The sequence below is a fragment of the Lytechinus pictus genome, chromosome 2, assembly GCF_037042905.1.
Source record: "Lytechinus pictus isolate F3 Inbred chromosome 2, Lp3.0, whole genome shotgun sequence".
In the NCBI taxonomy this organism is placed as follows: Eukaryota; Metazoa; Echinodermata; class Echinoidea; order Temnopleuroida; family Toxopneustidae; genus Lytechinus; species Lytechinus pictus.
In genome coordinates this window covers 16,358,460-16,367,771 of record NC_087246.1, presented here as the reverse complement: position 1 = coordinate 16,367,771, position 9,312 = coordinate 16,358,460, and positions in this window count along the sequence as shown.

Below are 9,312 nucleotides of genomic sequence, written 5' to 3'. Positions count from 1 at the left end.
AAAGATATGTGAGAAATATTTCTGTCCTAACATTGTGTTTCATAAATGGCATTGATTTGATGTCATTAATTACTCATCTTACAGTGAACTTGAAGTATGGGATATTATCATTCGCTTACATAAAGATGCCATGATATGACCGCCCCCTTACATTCACACCAGTGTATCTTAAGGATGTTTTGATCAAAGTTGTAATTTACTTATTTAAAAAGTCATTGGAATCAAACAATTCATAAATGGAGCCAATAGGTGGTTTCAGACCGCCTCGAAGTTCGTCAGTTCCAGGTATTTTCTGATCGGGAAATTTACCCGATCAGAAAATACCAGGTAATATTGGCAATGTGAAAGCAAATTACGCGTAATATCCCCGAAAGAAAATACCCACTAAATAGTAGGTATTTGGCAAAATTAGGAGAACTTTCGCGGGGATTTTTCCAAGGTCGCAGGTATTTTGGCAATGTGAAAGCAATTTACGGGAACTTTTAGCCCAGTGTGTAGTTGGGCGCGGGCGCCGTGGGTGGCTGCTGAGCTAGTGGTTTTGAATCTCGCGCCTTGCCTGCTTATCAGACCATACTGCGCATGCTCCTAACTTCAGGAATTTATCCCGAAGGGTATGTTTCGGGACGGTGTGAATGCAGGAATAATTAATGGGTATTTTTTAGCCTAAAAAAGTTATTATAACCATACCCTCATGATGCAGTGGATAATTACCTTTGTTTTAAAGCCAAACGTAGGGATTTGTCATGGTCATGATCATTCTAAGATTGAGCACAGTCCCTCGGCTCCTGCATGAGAAGTTTTTGCATTTTTAGAATGCAAACTTAGGCAAATAATAGCATTTTGACTGCATTGAAAGATAAATCCACCCATTGATAGTAATAATAACCAAGTTGACAATTCAAAATGTAATTTTTGTCTTGAAAAGTGGTTGGATGATTGTACATGCCATCCCCCTCTCTGCAAAATGGGGGAATATATCATCCCCATCCCCCCCCCCCCCCCCGGATTTATGCCTGTGCTTCTAAAAAAAAAGGATGATAAACATTTGAGTTGAAGAGTGGAGACATTCTTTGTATTTTGCTTCAGTACACTTTTGAAATGTGAAAAAATTCTGAATGATTTAACTTCATTAAGGAGGGAATTTCAATATTGTATTCAATTAAAATAAAAGGAGTTTCCAATATGACATTTCCTCTTAGATAAAATCAAATTAAACTATTTCTCGTTTCATGCCCACAAACACTTGATGAGTGAGTGAGATTCTCTGATATAAAATGATCTTCGTTTGAGTGAAAAAAATTATGAAAATGTGTAGGACAAGTTGTTGCAACTTCAGGTCTGTATGAAGAAGACACTGACGGCCGTTTTAAGTTCACTCTTCCTAACGTGTCCTTGGTGTAAGCAATTGATAGTTAAAGGTAAAGTCTATAGAACAGCAAATGGATTCAAATGAATAAACAAATCAAGCAAGCATATCACTGAAAATTTCAGCAGCATCGGTTGTGTGGAAGCATCATGGTGTAGTGGTTCTGACTCTCGCCTTGTAATCAGAGGGTCGCAGGTTCAAATCCTACTTCAGGCATTATTTCCTTCAGCAATTTATCCACACTGGCTGCACTCAACCCAGGTGAGGTGAATGAGTTTGGTACCCGGTAGGATTTATTCCTTGAATAAATGCCTACATGAAGGCTCAACTACAGCTTGGGTAATATGATACCAAATTAAGTGCAATAGAGGATACTGTCTGTGCTATATAATGAACCTATTATGTCAAATAAGAAAGTTATAACATTTTGAATTTCGGCTAGTTATGTGCACATCCTAATCAGGATGCACATGAGGGAACAATGATGACACACACTCACCATCTTTGGTATTTTTATATGAAATATATCGAATATTTAATTATTTTTTTGGGGGGATTGACAATGAGGAAGTTCTTGATTGATAGTTACAACAATGGCAATACCACATGTTCAAAGAGGAGTCTTTGCATTAAGAAAGCACAAGAGATATTATGCTAGTTGATTGGTGACATTGATTCCCACACTTGCATAATGTCCCACATTATAACTGTGTTCTTTAAATAGGCAAAGTTTATGAAGTCACAACTTTTCTTTGTTATTTTACATCCGATTTTGATGTAATTTTCAGTATTGTGCTTTTAATTCAGTAATGTTCCATTGATAACTTCAATTGCTACTGCCTACTCAGTTATCAAATCCATTATTCACATCCTGAAGTTTTTTTTTAACTTGTGATTCATTGGTCATGAGAACAGAAAAAAAGTACCCGGTAGAATGTTACATAATTTAACTGTACTTTCATCTGAAATTAATCAACATTTTATTGAAACATTCAAACAAGATGGTACTTATTTTAAAACGTATGTCTGAAATATTTATGTTTTCTTTTTCACATTTTCTTCTTTGTATAATACTTGAAATCTGTGGTTGAGCCCCCTCCCTCTGGGATGTCAAGGATTTTTTTTAATGACATGGGTATATTTTTATTTAAATAGAATTTTCTGACAAGTAACCCCTTGAAGGTGTTTGCCGCAAGTTGCTACAAATCAAATATAACAGATATGAGGTATAATGTAGATTTGTAGCTAAAAATTATCCATGTGATTATGTCTAAGAATAATAAGACAACTATATTTTTTTGTACGTTTGACTTTAGGCACATATACACCTAGTCATATTTGAGCAGTACAATATTGTTGTAGAAGGATTGGTAATATGATGTGTCAATTGTGCATGAATGTGAGGTCTCAATTCATCTAAGTGACAATTCCAGCTTTGATGATAACTATGTAAACATAGCAAAGCAAAATATAACAGATTTATTACCTTCAATTTTATATTAGTATTGACCTTTTTTCCTGATTTGAGGACACTCTGGAGAAGATACATAGAATCAGATTAATGAAATCATTGTATTTTGTATAACAAAAGAAAATATGTTGGTTGGAAAAGAACAACATATAATGTCTAATCATGTCTTGAGAGGATTTCAAATCCTACTCTGAATAAAAAAAATGTATTTGATGTCATACAGTGTAATATTTCTAGTATGGAAGCTTTCACAAATGAACTTTGCCAAATGCATTTATACTTATGGTGTGTGTACTTTTTCACATTGCGAGTGCATGATTTGCACAAATACATGACAAACAGCTGTGTTGACCAAATATACATATTTGTCTGTTTTCAAAGTTAAAGAATGGCATATTCATGTAGTTATAATCACTAGTATTATGAACAAGATGAATTTGCCAAACATTTGTATTAGAAACTATAAATATTTCTTGCTTGGAGAAAGTTATCAGTGCCATTATCAATCTTCAAAAATTAAATATTTGAAAACATAATTACACCAAAAAAAATTATATGCTTTATGCCTCAAAGAGAACCTGTTTCCTCCAAAAGAGTTGCAGTAGAAATATTCTTTGAAACTTAGAATATCCAATTTACTTCATCTCTTTGATTAAAATTAATTTATTCTCAGTCAATTGCATTCATTATCTGGTGTTGATTATTTCATTAATTATAATTACATACAATTAAGAATATTATATAAATTCAAATTTTGGAATTAATGTTTCCTTTTTTCTCTCATTTTATGCATCAATTGTAGTTTTCATCTGTCTCTTGAAAAAAAAAAGATAAACATTGATAAAATAGAAAATGCTGTTTAAATATATCAAATCTGCAAACAATAAAAAATGTTACAGATATCAGTAAAAATTTAATTGATTCATATTTGGAAAATCCAAAAGACGTAATCTACTTGTAATTGCAAGTACAGAGCATTGTTTTCTAATAGGTTCATTAGAACCTCACAATGTAGTATTCCTTCGGCCTGGTATCATGGGTATAGTAACAATGGAAGTGTGATCCATTAACATGCATTCCATGACTTTGAAACAGAGGGTCGTGGGTTCGAATCCCAGCCATGGCGTAATTTCCTTCAGCAAGAAATTTATCCACACTGTGCTGCACTCAACCCAGGTGAGATGAATGGGTACCCGGTAGGAAGAAATTCCTTGAATGCTTTGAGCGCCTAGGCAGCCCAGCTAAAGCCGGGGTAATAATAATAGCAGGGCCCGCTGGGAGAACAGTTTTCGGAACTGAAGCGGCTTCCCTGGGTAAATATACCTGTATTATTATTATTATATTATATATTATATTCCATGTTGCTATGTCTGACAAGCTTCTGACTAGCTTTCAGGTAGCCAAGAAACACATTTATTTAAACAAGGTGTGCGTAAAATTTAATATATTAGCACCACTACTGAAATATGTAGGATCCAGTTTGCATACATTGCTTGTTGCTATGTCTGATAAGTTTCATGAATAGTACAATGGGATATGTTTGTAAGGAGATCTGACCTGGTTTTTGAAAGGTCATCCCTTCCAACTCCCACCATCTTGTTTTCCACAAACATTATAAAGAAAATACATTCCTTGCATGTTTCTTTCTTAGTGTTGGTGGTGGTTGTGTGGTGCCTTTATTGAAATGTACAAGAGAAAGAAATCAACATGCCAATGTAATCAACATCAGAAATAGACTTGATGTAAATTACATAACAGAGATTTTAAGGAGACCTCAAATAACATTCCAGGTGCAGTGTGCAATATTTCGCCAGTCCTTTAGAATTTGCTCTTCTGATTTTTTTTATTCATGTATTTTTTCTTCTTGTATGCTACTTTTTCTTTTCTTTTTTTATCTTTATATTTTATTCACTTTTCACACAGTCTATTTATATGAATGGTGTCAGATACGTTGATGGTTTCTAAATTTGGAAGTACTTTCTTCTATTTATTAGGGAATAATGAATACTACAATATTTATATCAAGACAAAGACATACATGCATGCATAATGTACCTCATAATTTAACTCTTAGCATACATGAATACACCTTTGATCTGCCTTTTACCCTTTTCATTCATGAAGAATTGAAGTTCATAAAAACTTTTTTATATCACAATGAACACTTTTAAACTAATATGTTTTTGAAACTTTTGTAGTTAGACCTTTTCAGTGTTTGAACTACACTTTTAAGATTTTAGACCCTGGTCATCATTTATTGTAATGTTCCTTTTTTAATTATATATGTCTTAAAATCAAAGTAGAATGTCAAGATTCATGTTATTAATTCTTGCAAATCTAGTCACATATTTTGTTAAATAACACAATTATCTTTTTATAAGAAAATTTGTTTGTTCTGTTATTGTATTTACAGAATCCAAAGATATTTCTTTAACTGACTTTATGCCTTATTTCAATGTCAATTTATGTATGGATTCTTTGTAATCATGTTTTCAAGACTGCTCCAAATCAAATATGGTGTTCATGTTTTATGTGATATTTTTTATGCAATTTAGCTTCTTCAGCAAAAAGATTCCTGTATCATATAACCACAAGATGAATATCATCAAGTGGATCAAAATGATAAGATGGTTTTGACATTTAATTTGTGTGCTTATAGTCCCCTATAAATTGATCATTGTGCATACATCGTTATGTACTGAAAGTAAATGGAATTGTGATTTTTTTTTTCTCATGATTTAGCCTGTGCCTTGATTTTTTTTTATCTTAAGAAAATGTTTTGTTTAACTGGTCTCTATTGCTATAGGAAACCTTCCACCCCCTAAAAAGAAATACATTCTTGGATTATTATGCATTGAAAAGATAGGCAATGTAAAATAGGAAGTATATTGTTGAAACTGTTGTCATTGTCAAAGTAGTAAAGATCATTCTTGCATTTCAAGCACCTGGAACAAAAGCAATGTGGTGTAGCATTTGTAGTCATTTCATTATAGCGGAAGTATCAGTAGTAGTAGTAGTAGTAGTAGTAGTAGTAGGAGTAGACAGATCAAACCCTACCCTTTTTGTTGCAGTAATATTTCTCAAATATCCATCATTAATTGTAATGTTTTATAGATGCATTAGTGATCAGCTCTTGTCACTTTGCTCTCTCACTTACATTTTTTTATTATATATTTCTGGATAATTATAATAACAGCAATGTCCGAACTCATTTCATCATCTTATGTTGGGCCTATACTATAGTCTGCTATGCAAACACTGGTCTGAATACACAGCCCCACTTGTTGATCAAAGTTTCAATCAGAGTCTGTGCCTGCAGACTAGGCCTACTGCACATAATAGTTTACCATTGATTTAGTCATGGTTTTTAACAATAAAAAATGACAAAATGGGTTGCCAATAAAATATTTTTTTTAGTTTTTTTATGTAAATGAAAAAATAAAACTGTTTTATTAATTTTGCCTATAACAAGGTTTTACAATGTTTCCAGAGGAATGATGTAATCCTGGTGCATTCAAATGACATTAATAGATGTTTTATGTTGCTCTAAATAAGTTGTGGTATATTTATCTTTGCTAATATTATGGTCTGTCTCAAATAATTAGACCTCTGAATTTTCAGGTTCACATGCCATTCATGAAATATAATGCACTATTTACTTTACACATAGCTACATGTTGTAATTTGGCAATGAAGACTTGCATGATTATTTATTACCTGATAAACTGTGTAATACATATATATTTATGAAAATATAGTTACTCAAATGTATTTCTATGTGCTTAAATACTGCCATGTTCTGAGACTATGTTGCTTTTATTAAAAATGACCATAATCATGCTCGCCAAACCAATTTGTTTTTCAGTATGTATTAATGGAGTGGTAAGAAACTTAAAGAGGAAGTTCACCTGATGAAAATTTTGTTGTTAAACTACCAAAAAAATAATAATGAATAATGGTGAATGTTTGAGAAAAATCTATCAGATATAATAAAAGTAAGAATTTGAAGTCTTTGATTTCTGAAGTCATAAACGAGCAGCTGCCCCATATATTAAATGCATTTTTTTTTTAATCATGCATGGTGACTAAAACATTTTTTCTTTCAGTGTCAAATGATTCAGGTATAATAAAGATCATTTACAATTTTTTAGAAAACGACATTGCATTGATTTTTTAATTTTAGATTCACAATAAATGGAAAGCTGCTCATGACATCACAAATAATTTTTTTTTTTTTTTTAATCTTTAATGGATTTTCCTCAAGATATTCATCAATATTTGTTATTAGTTTTCCGCTATTTTTGCAATAAACTTTTTTCAGGGTGAACTAAACCTCATGGAATGACTTTTGTAAATATCTTGATATAACAGTCTGCTCGGGTGAATCCTCTTAGACCTTGTTTTCCAAAGCTTATTTTGAAACTGTATTTCTCAAACAATACCTATCTTTTCTATTGTGCTCAAATCCAAATTTCACTTGCATGAATACCACACAAAAAAATCAAGAAAAAATAGTTGTATAAAAGCTAAATAGGTAGAACATGAAATGGAGCTTTTCCTTCTGATCATCACTAAGCTACTCTGATTGAAATGAAAGGACTTGCAGTAAACATTGATTTCATGAAAAAGTCTGTAAAATGAAGGCAAATTGTCATTTTCATGAGTGTCCTGGGCGTATTTTTATTCCTGTTTGTGCAATTTTAATTCTAAGCTGAAAAATGACCCCATGCACTGGAGTCAATGAACACAGATAAGCACTTGTGGGAGAGTGCATGTATTATTCATGGTTTATTATTGCTTAGAAAAAGATCCAGCACTGGGTTGGAATAATATGCTGTAAAGCGGTTTGGGCCAGTATGGGAAAAGCGCTATGTAAAAAATAACTATTATTATCAATTTCAAATTCATTCTTGTTTCTCAGCAATTACACAATTTGTTCCAGAATTCTTTGGCACATTTGTTTTCATTTATACATACAGACACCAGGGTAGTCGATTCTATATCTCACTTTGAAATTGTTACCTTAATTGGCATTGATCTAATATGCTTTAACACGTAATCTTGGGGAATAATGGAGAATATTCTTTATCAAAAGCTAGGTTATATACATTTAACCAAAAAAATTGTATAATTGATGTTGCCCGTTTGCTTTCATATTTCCAGTGATAACTTAGGTCTTCACTGAATATATTTACATATATTAATTGGGTATTGATAAAAATAATATTTGCCCTCTTCTTTAAAAAAAAAGATTGGTTAGCTTGTTTAGAAAAACAAGCAAGAGACTGCTCGATCTCAAATGAACATTTTTTTTTCATTTTTTGACAGCTGATGATGATTGTTGTTTTGTTTTTGTTTTGAATTCTTCGCTGGTTTATATTCTACAAAAAAATCATTTGAACAACATTTTTAATCACATATTCTCTGAATATTAATATATCTGGTTCAGAAAGTAGGTTCAGGATTGTGATAAGGAATTCCTTTGACCTGTTGATAAATGAAAGATAATACTTTAATCCATTTTACAGACAGTACTTGCTGCTATATATCTAATAAGCTTATGACAAGCTTTCTGGATGCCAATGACTTTTGTAAGAATATAATGCATAGAATTTGAAAATATTAAGAAAAAAGCCCCATTATATCTATTGAATTATGTTGATACTGTGAATACATATTTGCCCCCTTCTTTTTTTTTCACAAATAGAGCTTGTTCAAGACTTGAATTGTTTAGCAAAATTTTTGAGAATTGAAAAAAAAAAAAAAAAAAAAAACTTTTTATCAGATGAGGACGAATGGTTGCCATAATTGAACGGTTGAGTCTCCTATCCAGTGTAGTATATGATGCAATGCGTATTTCTTGAACAAAACATATAATCTGAATTCAAACGTTTTTAAAGACATGCCTGGCAATGGCATTTCAATTCATCGATAAAAGACGTTGCACAATGTTCTAAAAAAAGGATCAAACGTGCACATTTGCACAATAGATTGTGTGCTTTGCGCCTGTCTCTCATGTCTGGATTTCTTTTTTTTTCTGGCGTAGCAACACCGTTCACTGGCATTTTTAAAATGCAATACTTTTTCAGGTGAACAGCATGTTCTGATGTTTTAGACAAAAAGATTCCGAAACATTCCTTGCATTGTGTGTGTAGTGTGACCTCGGATTTTCTCGATGCATTGTACTTTCGTAGACATCGTAGCGCCATCTAGTGTTGTAAGCAAAATTGCACGTGGAAGGGAATATCCCAAAAAGTCTTGCATGCTTCTTGAACTGTAAGTCAAAACAGGTATTGAAGTAGAGAAAGAACAGTTAATTATTGATTTAATTCTTCATCAAATAAAGTGTCTTGTCTAAATTGACTAACTAGTTGGACATGGCAGTAATCGTTTGGGTTTTTTTGGGGGGGAGGGGGTGTGGGTTGTTTACTTTTAGTTATTTTTGCTTAAGAAAGGAATAGCCACAAAACCTGCA